We start from the raw sequence: 17460 nt of genomic DNA, 5'->3' as shown, positions 1-17460 counted from the left end.
AGGTACCATATCATAAGGGAACATGTGATGAAAGGTACAGTGAAATTGCATTTTGTTCCAACAGATCAACAACTAGCAGATATCTTCACAAAACCACTGTGTGAAGCTACATTTACAAGACTGGTAAATGAACTTGGAATGGTTTCAGGTTCTTTCTCTAAATCTGCTTAGCTTTTGTTCTCATGCATCAAACTTTATGATCAGTGTTTACAGATTATCTTATCTTCATGTAATCTGTGCTTAAATTGAAATTCATTAAATGCTGATTATTATCTGATGTGGATCTTTAAACTTTGAAAGTGTTTTGAATGTTCTGTGACTATTCAATCCAATGAGGATAACTGTGCTAGATGCTGACCTAGTAGTCTTTAACATACTAGAAATCCCATGTTTGAATTAGTTGTTTATGTGGAAACTCATTAAAACAAGCAAATTCTGATTTTGAGCTTAGTCAAGTTTACTTTGTGTATCTTATTACTAAGTCACAAACTAGATTCTTGCTTCTTATCTGTCAAATTCTGATGTCAGTAAATCTTAAGGATGAACTAAATGCTGATAAGCCTCAATTATCAAAAGAAAAGAAAAGAAAATAAAAGTCAGGTACTCCCTTGAGATCTAGAGTAAATATATGGAAGGGAAGACCCAAGTGCATTGTTGGTATTAAGTAATATGCGAAAAGCAAATAAATTTTTTCTTGGTGACTTTTCACAATCTCTGATTACTGGAGAAATACTCTAACAACAACATAAATTCTGATAAGCAGTCGTGACTCACTTTCACTGAGAAGCCACTGTAAAAAGGAATTTCAAAAGATGCATAAAATGAGCACAAACAGTTGAGGTGGACACTTGCATAAATTTGTTCTATAGTAGACTTCATGATTGATGACAGATTTTAAGCACGTTTCTTAGTTATGCCTTATTTCTAAGATGCACTAAAGTTTATCAGACTTTAATCTTTATCTGATATTCTGCTGAATGCACACACTTTCACTCCATAAGAATGATGAAAATTACTGTGGTGATTAAGTTGTTTTTGACAAACAATTAAGTGTCATTTTTATAAATTCTGAGGATAAGTTCTGATGGAAGTTCTGATGATTTAACTCTGAAGAATCAAGTCAGTATTTGTATGAAGAATCACAGAAAAAGATGTTCACTTTTTGAGTACAGAAGCCATATTTCAATGACTATTAAGTTCTGATATAAGTTCAAGTTCTGATATTAAATCATGATACAATCTCTGATGCTTACGTAGCATTATTCTTTACTTGACTTATTTGTGATAAAAACTGAAACAATCATATTTAATCAGAATATTTAGGTGAGATAAAAATAGTCATAATCATTAAGGGTTAGTGGTAAACGTGTTTGTCTTAAAAAACTGCATGTGCACATTAATTATTGTTTATTTCTCGTGCCCATTAACTCCTGCTTTAACTTTTTACTGATTTTTATTATTACACATCGGTCTAGGGAGACGAGGCATCATTATTTCTACTCTTAATCGTTAAATAGTCCTCGAGTCCCTTGGTATTCCATTGGCTCTTTAAATGAATGCTCATCCTTCAGTAAAATCACATCTTTTCATTTCTCTCAAACAATGGCACATTTTAGTTGGTTTTACTGCTATGGCACAGACACTGTAACCATTTTTAGAAATGGAATTCCGACTTCATATCCTATCACCAACATTCCATACAACATCTGGATTCAACTTCCAAACAACATTAGAAATGATCTGTTATCTTTCCAAAGAGAAGTTCATCTCCGTATTCTTAAACAGCAGGAGAAAATCATTCATCTTGCTATTCTCTTTGTTGAAAGTAGGAAGCATAATTAAATGTCATCCATCCGTATCTCTTCACCATCAGCTTTGTCAGGCTTCTTAGACTAGGATTATCTTGTAATTTTTGCATGTAATCTATAAATTTCATGAAATGTACTTGTTTGATATATTAATGAAATTTTCCTTAATTACAAGATTTAGTCTCTGTTTTTCTCATATTATGTGACGGTGAATGTTCTAATTGTAATTTGTTAATCTTTACTTCATCTATTTGAACTTTATCCTTTGATGAATGTTTTGATTAAAATTATGGTCAATAATAAATTGTGATGATTTGAGAAACAGTTGAAGCACGGGTTCATGCATCAGAACCTGTGACAGTTGAAGCTGAGAATGCTACTTCTCAGAAAGAAACAGCAGCTCAAAGTTCTGATACTTTGAAGAGGAAAATTGTAAGTTCTGTTGCTGCTGAAGAAACTCCTTCATTGGCAAGGAGATTGAAGAAAATGAAGGCTAGGAGGTATTTGGCTAAAACTCCATCAGAAGATACTGAAGAAGCTGAGGAAGGGGATCAGGAATCTCTGATCTCACCCGAACCAATTATCATTGAAGCTCTTCCAGCTCAAGCCAAAGACACTGCTAATGATACAGTGGTTACCCCTCATGTCTCTCCTATTAAAGCTACAGATGATGCTAAAGAACAAACTGAAAACTCTGAAATAGATATTCACAATTTGAATATACCAAATGTTCTTTATCTGGAAGCTCAATCTACAGAAGCTCAGCACTATCCAACTCATTCTCCAATTTTAAATGCTGAGATAACATCTACACCAACCACACCAGCTCTGGAGATAAATTCTGATGCTCAGAATTTAAATGAAGCTGTTCCTGAATCTCCAGTTGCTTCACACACTGTTGTTGTAATAACCCCAATTTTTGGAATCTTTGAAACACTGATGAATAGTAATTTTGCTGATTATGCTGATTAAGAAAACTTTTCATGCCACACTATGTATGAGTTCTTTTATTGATATTCTGAGATTTTATTAGTACTCCATATGGTATATAAGTGTATGTAAAGATCGTCAGAACCCAAATTTGAACACTTTGATTTTTCCCGAAAATCCACCAGATACCGAAATAATTGAGTATAAGGTAACATGATTAAAAGGATTTAAATTGAAGGATTATAAGAGAGGACCATAAAAGGAATATGAAATATTGAGAAAGGTTTAGGGGAACCCAAGTAATGAGATCCCGGATATGATCCCTCAAACGATCAACGAGAATGAACAATAAACGAGTCGTAAAATAATTAAACGACTAAGTAATGTAAGAGGCAAGGCACGAGGGTCAATTAGTGCAAGATTAATGCACTTAGTTAACATCTTAATATAAGGATTAAGCTTAAAAAGATGCTTCCACCATAAGGATGAGACAAGTGGCAAGGATTATGTAAGCTTGATGACATCACCATGCTTATGTCACTTTCCACTAATTTAAACAAAACAACTAGTCAAGTAAATATCCTAAAATCATTTCATTTCCACCACAAGTTCAAGTCAACACAAGCTCTCATCTTCCTCCCCCATTTCCATTGCTCTCGGCCAAAACAGAACCAGCACATTAAAAAACTGTTGTATCTCCTTCATTTCTCACTCAAATGTTGTGTTCTATAGCTCGTTGGAAATGTATTGAGATGGCCTACAACTCTTGTTCACAATTATCATTCAAATAAGCATGGTAAGACCCTCATTTTTACAGTTCTTTCAATCGGACTTTTAGAAACTTCAAAGCCTAACTTTGTGTTCTTGATTTCTTTGGAAAGATCAAGCTTGTAGGAGGCTCCCTAAGGCTTCCTAGAAACTTAACACCTCCCAAGGAAGGTATAAAATTCAAACCCTATCCTTTACTTTGATTATTAGTGATTTTGATGGTTGGTTTTCTAAATGAGAAGCATGACCTTTGATTATTAGTAGTTTGATTTGGATTCGGAGTGATTTGGTGAATGAATCTTGTTATAGTTAATAAAACTTGATTGTGGTTGGTTGAGATGAAGAATCTGAAGAATAAGGACTGGTATAGTATTATTTAGTTGAGGTTTTGATGTGTTAATGATTGTGGGTTGTTTAGTGAGGTTTTGGTGTAGTGAGAAACTTGGAAAACTCGTAAATATAGCCGTCGTAATGCCCATTTTATTCAACTGCTTGTTCTTAGTGTTCAGGACAGAAAACTCAATAAACAATCTGTAATATTGCCATGTTTAGCTAGAGCGTGTCGTAAGCTTCGTTTTGATATGTGGATCACTTGGTTCCGATGTACGGTTTAGGAGAAACGACCGTTTTAAGTAACGTCGTTTCGCGAATGAACCATTACCCCTCGCCTTACTTTGAAACCTTGGTTAAGGCCCTTAAATGACTAATTGGAGTATGAAACAATTATGGAAAGTGGATTAGGCAGTTGTTAGGGTACTTGCGAAAGAATCACCTTAAAATTCTTAATGGTTAATTTATTAAAAATGGTGGAGCCAAGGGTACTCGAATGACTTATATGATTCATTAAGCGTAGAAGTGACCATAAGCAAACGTTAGGGTTCAATTGGTTAAAGTCTAGTTTCTTAAGCGACCGTGGTTTAATTCCGACTTATGTTGTTGTTCATAGGTTATCAGACCCACTCTAAGCTTAAGTCTGACCGGGAACACTCAGGCAAGTTTTCTACCCGTTATACTGTTGTTGTGATGTATATATGTATATGCATTATCTTGTGATAAGTGCATGATTATTATTAGCAAAGTCTTGCGATATATTGGAGCATGTGATATGATATTTATATGCATGCCTGTTTTGTAATCTTGATATCTAATTGTTGATTCAAAAGCTTATAAGTTGCATAATACCTATGCTAGAGATAAGCAGTAGTTGCGTATACCCTTAGTATAGAGGACCCAAAGGTGAATATTTTCTAAACTGGGAGTCGATGTTCCCGAGTATATTATATATATATTTATATATATATATAGATATAGTTTTCAAAACTATTAATCGAATAAGGTTTATTCGATAACTTTATTTTAAATAATGAATATTAGTTGAATATTCATTCGAGGACTTATGACTCTGTTTATTTTATTTAATGAATATTATTAGTTGAATATTCATTCGAGGACTTATGACTCCGTTTATTTTATTTAATAAATATTAGTTGAATATTCATTCGAGGACATATGACTCCGTTTATTTTATTTAATGAATATTATTAGTTGAATATTCATTCGAGGACTTATGACTCCGTTTATTTTATTTAATGAATATTATTTTAAATATTCATTCATGGACTTATGACCCCGCTTATTTATTAAATAATATTCTTTATTTTATTAAAGAATAATGTTTCGATAATCAAACTTATTTTCGATTATTCAAATAAAGATCGTACTTTCGCATAAGTATATCTTTGGTTATTTATTATTCATTTCAAGTATGAGTTTTAAAACTTCTACTTCAATTATTTTTTTATAAAGGTTATCCTTATGGGAATATTATTTAAATAATAATATTCAGATATTTTCTAATATATCGGGACTGATTTATTTCATTAAATCAGCATTACTCCAAACATTCTTAAAAATATTTTCGAGTCTTCAAAATGATTTTTAAAAGTTAGGGCAGATCCCAAAACTCATTTTTATATTTAAGATCCTCCTTTCGAAGGGGATTTAAATACTCGCTCAAAATCTGAGGGATCCGCCTCTGTGGTGTATTTTACATTCGCAACGAGGTTGCTGTTTTGAGAAAACAATTTGATTACTTGCCCAATGTTCGGAAAGTAAGCCCATCTAATTAAGTCGGCATAAGCGACAGGCCGGGGTACGGTCTATCAAAGTGTAAGTGGCTGGGTGGCAGTCCATCAACGCGTAAGAGGCCGGGTGGCGGTCCAGCACAAGGTCCTAATGCGGCCAGGGTGATGACCGGTGGGGGATTCATCCATCTACTAGTAGAAAAGGTTACTTATTGGTATATTTGCCTGATCAGCAAGATATCGAGTTTATGCCAAAATTCTTTTCTTTCCAAATTCATTGGATATTGCAACTCTGTTCATACTTTACATACAGAGGTTTTCAGGAAATGTATGAGAGATATATATATGAATATATATATATATATATATATATATATATATATATATATATATCGGGACTTAATGAAGTATCTCGTAACTTCATTTCATTCAATAATATTTCAAAGATTGAATCTATTCAAGTATTATCTTGTAGTCTCATATGTGTGATTAACTTTTGAAACTAATTATAACTTGAACGGTTGTAGTTCAAGTAGTATTCGGAAAAGATATAAGTATATGGGAGTATCTTGTAACTTCATCTTTTCAACTTATATCTAGTAAATGATTATCTTATGCATGACAAAGATTTTCAGAAAAACGTTGAGACAAGGTTAGATATATGAGATCACCTTGCAACGATATTTTATACAGTTATAAACTGGAACTCTGTGTATATTATACATGTCAGAGGATTTCAAAGATTTGAGAAGTATATATGTATACTGAATATTTTGCGACTTCGTCGCATTAAAATAACAAACTTGGTTCATTTCTTCTTGACCAAGACTTTCATGAGTACTATGAGAATGCTCATATATTGTTAATTATAATACATATTATTTCGGTGGGCTTGTTGCTCACCCTTGCTTTCTTCTTTCATCACACAACAACAGATAGACAAGATGAACATGATCAAGCTCCCAATTCGCGAGTGGATAGGAAACGTTCCGCAGTTTCCTGTAGGCATTGATGCCGTTGTAGCTGAGGCAGGGTCTACCAATAGGCTAGGCTTTCAACTTTTGTTGTACCAGACTTATGTATATTTATGAATTGTAATAATGGCAAAGAATGTGTAAATTTATTCAGAAACCCTTTTGAGGTGTAATGACTTATAATTGTGGAATAAAATGACTTGTGTTATTTTTGGTATTCATCTCTGAGACTATAACTTGTGGTGTGTGTGTGTATATTGTGGGGTCATAGTATGCAGTAGTTGGTTGATTATTAAGATTAAGTATTATTAAGGGAAATGGAACTCGTGACAACCCGGATCCCCGACCCCGGCTTTGGGGGTGTTACAGTTGTACTATCAGAACATAGTGAGTCTTCCTCAAGTTCTGAAGACCGTGTTTCTGTTGAGACTCCAGTTCCCACACTAGGCAAGGAAGAATTGGTGAAGAAATTTGTTGAAAAGGAAGCACCTATTCTTTGGGAGGATACTCACAGAGGTGTGGAGTGGACCAAGAAGTGGAATGACACTGATTTCATTCCAAGCCCTAAAATTCTGACAGAGCATATTGCTAAAGCTGATGAGTTGCTCACAAATGCTGATTTAAAGACACAACTCAAGATCATTGCTCTTTCTACCAAACATCTTCAAGGTCTACATTCTTCTTCTCATGAAAAGGTTGATACACTAAAGGAACATGCTGATAAGCTAGATCTACAGATCAAGCTTGACAAGAACAGATATATCAGACCGACTCTTGAGAAAATTGAAGCTATTGAGAAGATTCAAGAGAAGCAACAGGCCCAAATTGATGAGGTTCTGGCTAACCAAGTTTCTCAGAAAGCTCAATTGGATGAAATCCAATCTTCAGTTGAACTTCTTCTTTCTCTCTTACTTCCTAATGATGCCAAAAAGGGGGAGAAGGTAGTTAAGTCCAAATGCTCACCTACTCAAATACTAAAGAAGAAGGATGATAAAGGTGATGACCATGGAAACTCTGATAAGAGCAGAGGTCAAGGAAAAGTTCAAGGAAAATCTTCTACACAGAACAAGTCAAGTTCTGATGCTGTGAATGCTAAAAGTCTGAAGTCAAGTTCTGATAAGCAAAGTCTGATGTCAAGTTCTGATATTCTGATTCAGTCAGGATCTAAAGTCTCTCAGAAGTTTTTTCAAATTCTGAAGCTAAAGGGGAAGTAGACTACTGTTTATTACAAAGATCCTAAAATCCAGACACTTGATTAGGAGATAGCTAGAAGATTATTTTTGAAACAAAATCCAGGAATGGATTTGGAAACTCTCAAGGAGGAAGAAGCTAGATTTGCAGCTGAGAAGACAAATCTTAAGTCTAAAGCTTCTGATGCAAAGAAACCTCCAAGGCCTAAGGAAAAAGGCATTGTGATCAGGAAAAGTCAAATTCTAAGACTTTAAAGTCCAAGACTAGATCACAAACTGCGATTGATCCTAAGTCAAAATGAAAAGAAAAGGTTGGTGAACCTTTAAAGATTGAGAAAAAGATAAGTTCTTTCGTTTTAGTCTATCAAACTACAATGCATGATGATGATTTGATAGAAGATGAAATTGTTCAAATTATGAAGAGAAGAAAGATAATTGAAGAATCTAAAATAACCTCTGACATTACTCAAGTTGTTCAGAATGAGGAAGAGTAAGTTATAAAAGAAACAACAAATTCTGATCAAGTTGATTTGGAAAAGATGACAATTGCTGATAAGAAGAAGCTGTAATGGAAGAAAGCTACTCCAGTTGAACCAAAATCCAATCTTATGATGAATCAACTCGCAACATTTGGGTTGAGATCCAAGCAACCTAGAGATAGAACTGGATTAGGTTCTGATGAAGAGAAGATACAAACAGGAGTAGAAGTTACTCTAAGAGATCCTTTCATGTTGATAGACAAACCATATGAACAAATCAAACAAAAGCACCTTGACAAAGTGTTATCTTCTCAAATTATGATAGATGCTCATGATAAGGATAATCTAAAGGAGAAATTGATTTTATTTCTCAATGATGGATTAACTTACAGATTAGCTGATACTGATGTACTAAAGAAGTCTGTCAGAGAACTTCAACATATTCACTATCTTTTGGAAGTAAAATCTGATGTTACAAGAAGATAGTCAGGATACATTTTGAAGGCTATAAGAGATCTATTTAGAATCTCTGGTACAAAGACTTCTCAGTATATACCAATGATTACTGAAGGTGATGGAAGAAAAATTCCTATGCTGAAGAACTCTGCTAAGGTGAGAGTTATTCTGAAAGGAAGATGCTTATGTTATAATGAAAACACTTCACATCCAAGAGTTATCAGACTTAGTGATGGACTTGAAAGAACATCAATTCAAGCTCTCAGAACAACCATTTATCAAATTGGTGATAGTAAAGATGAAGAACTGATGCATGTCAAAGCACAGTTAGTTGAAGTTCTGAGAAAAGCTGAAGACAAGCTGGTAAAAGATTTTGTTAAGAATCATTATGGATTCAGATTGTTCCATTGATGTTGGTTAAGCTACCAGGACTGCAAGTTGTAATTAATAGTCTTATTAAACTCTCATTGCATTTGAACTTAAATGTTTTTGACATCATCAAATCTATTAACTTGTATATTTTTGTATAATTTACAAGTTGGGGGAGATTATTAGATATATTTGAGATGTCATGTCTAATATGTTTCATGTTTAGTTTTCAGATCTTAATAAACAGGAAATATCAGTACTTATTGGAATCAGTACTTACTGGAAGTCAGAACTTAAGGATATCAGAACTTAGATTATTAGAAGATAAATATCAGAAGATGGATATCAAAACTTAAGTAGAGGAGGACTTACAGTTAATGAAGGAAGCTGATTTATAGGAAAGAAGATCGAGACTTATACAAAAGAAGATATGCATGGAAAGAGTTAGAGGACTGAAAGAATTGTATAACATATCTGATTGGTATATTTTAGGAGACAGAATTATATTACATATCAATTAGAAGTTATCTTGTAACTGTGTACTATATAAACACAGACATAGGTTTACACTAGATGTGTTATCATTATCGAGAAGATCATGTTGGATTTTATCTATCACAGAAGCATGGTAAAACAATTTTTCATGATATAAAATCCATATAATACGCATACAGATTGTGAATTAAATTGAGGGATCGTTTCTAACCTTTAAAAGCGATCCAAGAACCACGAGCGGAGGTCCCTAGCAGCTACTCCTCAAGTATGAAGCACTCCACCGGTATCCACCAAGAAATCGATGTAATGAAGGAGGATGAGGTGGAGAGAATTAGGGTTTTTGTAAATTTTTAGGTTGAGGCAAAAATAGGGTTTATAATAGTATATTTATAGGCAAAATTTTCAGCTGAAAATTTTCCCATAAAATATTATTATTATTAACCCTTTATTATTTTCACTAATAATTAAAACACCTTTTAATTATTAATCCTTTTTCTAAACACTTTAGAAATAATTCTCTCACTTGATTTAATTTCCAAAATTAAATTCTTAATTAATAATATTAAGAAATTTTTCTTAATTAATTTATAATCAATTAAATCTCATTTAATCAATTATTAAATTTGCCAATTAATTATTTATTTCATAAATAAATAATTATCAGCCATTATTAATTAATTCCTCCACCATTAAATCATTCTCTTTTATGGTGTGACCCTGTAGGTTCAATATTAAGCCGGTAGTAGAAATAAATAATAATAAAACTATTTTATCATTATTTATATAAATTCTCTAATTCATTAAATATGATTAATTAATTAATCATATTTATTCTACATCGTGAGGGATACTTCTCAGCATATCGCGACTATCCGGATAATATGAATTCACTGCTTAGAATACCAAGAACCCATTCAGTGAATAGTTACCGTACAATTAATTCATTCTATCCTGCAATATCACGATTAAATACAAGGCATGGAACTTGTGTCAAGCCTATCTTATTTAATCATTTGCATTCCCATTCACTATGCTCAGTTCTATTTAATGTAAATTAGAAACTCCTTTCTAATTTCATTCACTCTGGCCAGAGATTCCTGAACTAGCATAAGTGGATCAACATTGAACATTCTCTTCCTTCACTGGAAGGGGTAGATCCTTTATTGATCATACATTATCTTCGTGTACAAATTCCTATACCCATTAGAGCCCTTATAATTGTCCCTGGAGACTAAGAACTAAACCAAAGCATAGTTCAGTGTACACAAGATGACTATGACGACCTCAAGTCTAAAGATACTTATACAACTATCACTATGTAAACAATTGCTGACACGTGATTGAACTTCATCAGTTGTTCAGCTGTGTGAGTCATGTTCAGTGAACTTATTCTATAATAAGCACCTACATACTAGCTATAGTGTCACCACACAAATATCTATGAGAATAGACATCCTTCATAATGAAGCAAGCATAGTATGTACCGATCTTTGTGGATTATTAATTACCAGTTAGTAATCCTATGATTAGGAACTATTTGAGTTTGGAGTTATCATCTTTTAGGTCTCATTATTATGATCTCATCACAATCCATAAAAAGCTTTACTCTAAACTGTGGTATATCTTATTTAAACACTTAAAATAGATAGAGCCCGCAATAAAAACAAAACAAGTCTTTTATTAATATCAATGAAATCAAAACATATTACATAAAAGTTATTCCTAAATTCTCATACATGATTGGACTTAGGACATATCTCTTTCAATCTCCCACTTGTACTAAAGCCAATCACTCTGGTATCTAATACCCATCTTGTCTTTATGATGATCAAAATGACTTTGAGAAAGTGGCTTTGTTAAAGGGTCTGCTATGTTGTTATGTGTGTCAACTCTCTCGACGTTGACTTCTCCTCTTTCAACAATCTCCCTAATCAGATGAAAGTGCCGCAAGACATGTTTGGAATTTTTATGAGACCTAGGTTCCTTGGCTTGTGCTATTGCTGCATTGTTATCACAATACAACACAATAGGCTCTTCAATGCTAGGAACAACTCCCAACTCAGAAACAAATTTCCTCATCCAAACGGCTTCTTTTGCAGCCTCACTTGCAGCTATATATTCTGCTTCCGCTGTGGAGTCAGCCGTTGTAGACTGTTTGGAAGTCTTCCAACTAATCGCACCACCATTCAGAGTAAACACGTACCCTGACATGGATTTGCTATCACTTTCTGATTGAAAGCTAGAGTCAGTATAACCCTCTATTTTCTACTCAGATTCACCACAAAAATAAGAAAAATGTCCCGAGTCCTTCGCAAGTACTTAAGGATGTTTTTCACTGCTTTCCAGTGGTCTTCACTGGATTGGACTGATATCTGCTCGTCACACTAATTGAATAAGCAACATCAGGCCTTGTACATAACATCACATACATGATAGATCCTATTGCTGAAGCATAAGGAATCTTACTCATACGCTCTCTTTCCTCAGGTGTCTTAGGAGACATTTTTTCGGAAAGGGAAACTCCATGGCTCATCGGTATGAGACCCCTTTTGGAGTTTTCCATGCTAAACCTTTTAAGCACTTTCTGGATGTATGTACCCTGGGTAAGACCTATCATTCTTCTAGATCTATTTCTATAGATCTTCATACCGAGAATGTAGGATGCTTCTCCCAAGTCCTTCATGGTGAAGTTCTTTGATAGCCATACTTTGACTGATTGCAGCATCGGTATATCATTTCCTATAAGAAGAATGTCATCTACATACAATACAAGAAATGTTACCGCGCTCCCACTAACCTTCTTGTAGACACATGGTTAATCTATGTTTTTGATAAAACCAAACTCTTTGATTGTCTCATCAAAACAGATGTTCCATCTACGAGAAGCTTGCCTTAAACCATATATGATTCGCAGCAGCTTACACACTAGGTGTTCATTTCCCTTGGAAAGAAAACCCTCTGGCTGTGTCATATACACTTCCTCCTCAAGTTCCCCATTGAGGAAGGCCATTTTCACGTCCATTTGCCAGATCTCATAGTCGTAGTAAGCAGCAATCGCAAGCAAAATCCGAATTGATTTTAACAGGGCTACAGGCGAAAAAGTTTCATCAAAGTCAATCCCTTGCCTTTGTTTGAATCCTTTTGCCACGAGCCTGGCCTTATAGGTCTCCACCTGGCCATCTGCTCCAATCTTTCTTTTGTATACCCACTTGCACCCAATAGGCTTAACACCTTCAGGCGCCTCAACCAGAGTCCATACTTGGTTGGTATACATAGATTCCATTTCGGATTTTATGGCACTATGCCATTTCTCTGAGTCAACACAACTCATAGCCTCATTATAGGTCACAGGGTCATCATCATCAATGATTGACAACTCATTGCCATTATCAATGACAAGGCCATAATACCTCTCAGGTTGGTGAGACATTCTCCCTGTCCTACGAATGGGTTGTTCCACAGAAGGTTGTTCAGTCTGAACAGGTGTTTCCACTTGATCCGTAGTAGTTTGTGCTTCTTGAACTTCATCAAGTTCAATTTTGCTCCCACTGTTTCCTTCAAGGATAAAATGCTTTTCCAATAAGGTAGCATGTCTTGAGACAAACACCCGATGATCGGTGTAAAAGTAATACCCCAAAGTCTCTTTAGGATATCCCACAAAATTACATTTTACGGATCGAGATTCCAGCTTATCTGGGTCAACTTTCTTGACATAAGCTGGACATCCCTAAATCTTAACGTGTTTAAGACACGGTTTCCTTTCTTTCCATATCTCATATGGAGTTTGAGGAACAGATTTGGAAGACACCTTATTCAGTAAATATGCTGAGGTTTCCAATGCATAACCCCATAGGAATACTGGAAGATTCGCATAGCTCATCATAGACCGAACCATGTCTAACAAAGTTTGATTTCTCCTTTCAGATAGCCCATTCAACTGTGGAGTATATGGAGGAGTCCACTGGGAGACTATACCATTTTCTTTGAGATAATCTAGAAACTCTCCATTCAAGTATTCACCACCTCGATCTGATCGAAGAGTTATAATACTCTGTTTGGTTTATTTCTCCACTTCATGTTTATATTCTTTGAACTTTTCAAAGGCTTCAGACTTGTGTTTCATCAAATACACATATCCGAATCTAGATTTATCATCTATGAAAGTAATGAAGTATGAAAATCCACCCATGGCTTGCGTAGACATTGGTCCACATACATCTGTGTGTACCAATCCTAGCAAATCTGCAGCCCTCTCTCCATGTCCAATAAGTGGAGATTTGGTCATTTTATCCAATAGACAAGACTCGCATGTAGGATATGATTCAAAATCAAAGGGGTCAAGTAACCCTTCCTTATGCAATGTCCGCAGTCTATTTTCACTAATATGACCTAGCCTACAGTGCCATAAATAGGTCAGATTTTCATCATCTCGTTTTCTTTTATTAGTTTGTTCAATCTGAAGTAAATCATGCTCTACGCCACATACATAGAGACCATTATTTAAAATACCACGTCCATAAAGAACATTATCTTTAAGAATAGAACATTCATTATTCTTAATAATAAATAAAAAACCATCCAAATCCAACATAGGAATAGAAACAATATTCCTCATAATAGAGAGAACGTAATAACAATTATTCAAAATAATAGTCTTGCCCGTAGGCATATGTAAACTAAATGATCCTACAGATATGGCCGCAACCCTTGCTCCATTGCCCATACGTATAATCACTTCATCTTTTTCAAGAGTCCTACTTCCCTTTAGTCCTTGCAACGAATTGCAAATATGAGAACCACATGCGGTATCTAATACCCAAGTAGAAATTTGACCTAGTGACATATTAACTTCGATCATGAACATGCCTGAATCAGAAGCGGTAGTCTCACTACCCTTCTTCTTCTTCAATTCTGCAAGGTAAACCTTGCAGTTCCTCTTTCAGTGCCCCAACTTGTTACAGTGAAAGCAAACATCTAAATTAGAACCAGTCAACTTGTGAGCATCTAGTATGCTCCGGAGTGATAGTGCAGAAGACATGACGAATATAGTAAATCTGTAAATGATAAACACATAACAACAATTAGCAAATATTCAATTTCATTTTAAAACACTATATGAATCGGGTCTTTATTCATAAGTGGCTCCCACTAGTTTATCTAATTTATACAACCCCTAAGTGAAAATTAAGCATTCATAATGCTAGTGGGAATAGGGATCCTACATTCCATCACACAACCTCGGCTGTAGCACGAAACGTCATGTGATGTTCAATAGGCAGACAACTCTTGTCAATTACATCTTATGTTATTCCCTAATATAACTTTAGCCTCTTGAATAATTGAGTCACGGCTGTAGCACGACAAACTCAATATTCTAAGTCAAGTCTAACCCAACATTTCATACAATTGAATCAGTCTCCAACGGCCCACAGCTGAAGCACGTAACGACCTTTAGATTCTAATTCAATGTACACATCTCTATGTAATAGACAAGTATTTCTTATTTCGAAATCAAAGCCCTCGGCTGTAGCACGAAACGACAATGATTTAAAAATAAAAACCACTTTCTATCATGTTGGAAGGCTATGACCGACACAAGCCCGTTGTGTCATAGGCCAATTACTACTCGATATTATTTAATTTTAGAGGGATTATATTACGTTACAATCATAATCATATTATAAAGAGATTCTTCCTTTTAAATTAAATATTTCAAATCAATAACCAATAATTAGATGATTCCCAGATCGGGTAGAGCATTGTCAAGAGGCGTCACTTAATAACCCTTTCTTACAGATAGAAATCTGTTGTTGACAGAATCATCATTTCTCTCAATACTGAAAATTCATATTCAATTACGTGTTTCATAAATACAAGAATCTCATGATCGTATTCATAATATTTATATTAAGGTCATGAAACAATTTCACTATACTAGATTGTCTAACAAACGCCTTATGTTAATTAAGTTCACCTAAATCTATCATCGCATGATAAACTAAGCATATATCACATATATAAGCATGAATAAACGTAAAGGTAGGCATGTTAAATCATGTAGCATATTGGTCTAAGTATTATTCATCTCTATGTATCACATGAGGCATTTAAAAGCAATTAAAACAGTAAAAAACATGCTTTAAAACACTTATGTTAGCTATAAACAGTCCGAAACAATTTCAGAAAATACAATATAATATACTATTAGATGCGTCTCGAAAAGAAGAATCCAACGACACCAAGCTTGCCCGATTCTGACAAGCCACGCGCCCTCACGCGCCCCGAGAAGAAAATCCATGCACCGACACGCGCACACGCGCTGTCAGGCGTGTGTCTGACTTTCGTCCTCGTGCCCCACGCGCCCCAAACCCTAAGCTGACGTCAGCATGACGTCATCTGATGACATCAGCATGACGTCAGCACTACGCTGACCGTTGACCCACGCGTGTCTGACACGCTCCGCGCGTGACACACGAGCGCGTGAGCCCCACGTGCGCATGCCAGACGCGCGCTCCTCCCCTCTTTCCTGACTGTCGCCGCCGTCTTTGCTTTGCACAGAAAAACGTGTCGTTCCTTTTTCCGTGCCACCACGATAACAGACGAACAGTGCTCTTCTTTAAAAGCACAGCAAGGTGATTCAACTGCCCACGCGAAGCTAACGAGATTCTCTACAACTTGACAATGGTCTTGGCTTCCAAATCTGATCATTTTTTTATCATATTTTCTTTAAAAGCTCATTTCTTCATTTAACTGATACCTGAAATGCAATAACACAAAAACACATCAAAATACCAACAACTTGAGTCCAAAACACCAATTTAAGCTTGTAATAAAGCATTCCAAGTGGATATAAAATCCACTTATCAAACTACTAGCATATCGCATAAGCATTCCTAAACTCTGTAATAGTATTCTTATGAATCTCAAAAATTAGATTCATATATTAGATATTATTAGACTCAACCATTGGCTATGTATCCATCCAAAATATCTGAATTGATTTTGGATCTGATGCTACCAACAGAGGTATTGGTATCAAGTTTCGAGATACCCCCACATTTCAATTATTTTCAAGAATGTTTCATTACATTCCACTATTCATAGAAAATTCAATAATTTTCTATTCTAGATACCCCCACAATTTTAATATTTCACCGAATGTCAGAAAACATTCCAAAACTAATAGGGAATTTAATTATTTTCTTCAGTGGTATCATGTTTAGAATTAGCCCTTCGTAACTAATATCCTTAAGGAACAATTAGCCCTTCGTAACTAATATCCTCAAATTCAGTGATAGTCTGAGTTGATCACAATCGTTTTGCATCTCCCTCAGAGCGCAACTCAAGCCTGCATCTACTCCATTTATTTAATGCGAGTAAGGTGCAACGATCTCATGAATATTCATGTTGCAAACAAAATTCACCCGATGATTATTCATCATTAAATTTATTCACTGCCATTTTAATTATCTGTATTAAGTTGGTTTTTCCCTTGAGCTTATATAGCACACATCTCTCTATTTAGCTTCAATATTGACTCGATTATGAGTACGGGTGACAAATGTTTTACTATCAAACCAAAAAACAAAAAAATATCGGGTCACTACCTCTCATCTGAGCAGGTGTTACGTCATTATTAAAAATTTTAATATCATGTTTAAAGAACTTCTCGTAGTTCTTATCATTAGAAATTTAATTACCGGATTTCTCTAAAATATTTACATGGTTCACACGAACCTACATTTCTGGCTCACCTACTAGTACAACTAGAAAAGGCCCAAGAAAGAACATAAATTTTCAATATAAACCCACATTCAGTGATCATTGATCAACTGATGTGTTAGGGTTAACAACTTTTCGGATTCTCTCCGAAGTTCAGCATAAATAGCAGATATCAATATTTGGCG

This window comes from Apium graveolens, chromosome 11 (genome assembly GCF_009905375.1).
Source record: "Apium graveolens cultivar Ventura chromosome 11, ASM990537v1, whole genome shotgun sequence".
Classification (NCBI taxonomy): Eukaryota; Viridiplantae; Streptophyta; class Magnoliopsida; order Apiales; family Apiaceae; genus Apium; species Apium graveolens.
This window is presented reverse-complemented; position numbering follows the sequence as displayed.